The sequence below is a fragment of the Anneissia japonica genome, unplaced genomic scaffold, assembly GCF_011630105.1.
Source record: "Anneissia japonica isolate Jap-2015-1 unplaced genomic scaffold, ASM1163010v1 scaffold284953_len930413_cov181, whole genome shotgun sequence".
Classification (NCBI taxonomy): domain Eukaryota; kingdom Metazoa; phylum Echinodermata; class Crinoidea; order Comatulida; family Comatulidae; genus Anneissia; species Anneissia japonica.
Window position 1 is genome coordinate 34112 of NW_022746987.1, and position 1598 is coordinate 35709.

Here is a 1598-nt window from a genome sequence, read left to right on the forward strand (position 1 = left end):
TTTTAACATTTATTTACATACATATTTATAGCCGGATATAATCGGATTTGAATTCCCAACAAAACCCCAATGGCCCAGATGGTTCAAGGGTCTGCATAGACAGCAGAAGGTCCCAGGTTCAATCAAAATACTGATTGTGGCACCAACTTTATCCAAGTACTCGCAAATTCCTCTTTTTGATGTTTAAATTTTTTTAAAGCATTACCGCAGGGCAGTTTAGAGTTTAGATCTATCATATTATTATTTATAGATATTATTATAAAGTATACCTAACGTAATTCACCATGTACGTCACTCGGCCATGTTATGTTGGCCTAAGCTATCGATCATGTTAAGTGGTTTGATAAAGAGTTGCCAAGGTAGCATTGATAAGTAAAATGGAATTTCCAAGAATTGATTGTGATATTCAAATTATCACTTGTATTTCCCTGATAGTCGAAGATTATATACCGTACTGGCGAACGTGCTGATCACCGAACAAGTATATTTTATATTAAAAATAGGCCTACAGACAGATAATACCTGATAGAGGAGACATGATGCAACTTAGAGCGTTATAACATCATTTCCAGCCTTCCACGTACATTTGTTAATCTTATCCCTAAAACGTTATCACCATCAGCCGGCGAAAACGATACAATTATTTTATAGATTCAGTCTGCATTTTAAAATGTAATGAATTTTAGCCTACATAGGCCTAATACATATACAGACCTATACAAATGGAGTGCGGTAATCATTAAAATCTGTTAATTTGTTAATACTTGTTTCTTATATATAGAAAGAAAACAGGAAACAAAGTAGACTTTTAGAACACAATTTATTTCAACATTTCGACCTGTTCTGGTCCTACTCACTGAGGAGGACCTGAGGACAGGTCGCAATATTCATGTTGAAATAAATTGTGTTCTAAGTCTACTCTGTTTTCTATTTTCTTTCTATATTATTCATTTATAAACACACGTGGAGACCCCTCTTCAATACTGTCTCTTATACACATCTAGATGTGTATAAGAGACAGTGTATATACATATACATATATGCATATATATAGAAAATATAGAGTAATAGTGCATGTTCATTTTAATTCAAGCGTTGTCAAAGACTACAGGAGTAGCCGTAATATTCGCCAAATAAATGTTGGTGTTTCTAAAGTCAACATCTTACGTATTTGAGTTTCATTACTATTACGCTATATTATATTCGCAGGTTCGAGTCCCGCCAGAAACATTTTATTACACAATTTCTTTATTCATTTATTTAGAGGACTACATTCGTTGAGAGCTATGCTACACAATGTGTTATTATGTCCTTTATTTGAACACTGTATTTACCTTTCTTTGATGATTTATGTATATAATTTAACAGTGTTAACGGCTATCTTGATTTATATTACAGCATATGCAATTATTTGTTTCTAGCTGTACTTATTGTGTAATGGAGTGTAACTGGTGGTATTTGAATCTGTTTAACCATGAAGCCTCCGTGGTCTAATGGTTATGACGCTCGCCTTGACAGCGAGAGGTCGCAGGTTCGAGTCCCGCCAGAAGCATTTTATTACACAATTTCTTTATTCATTTATTTACAGGACTACATTC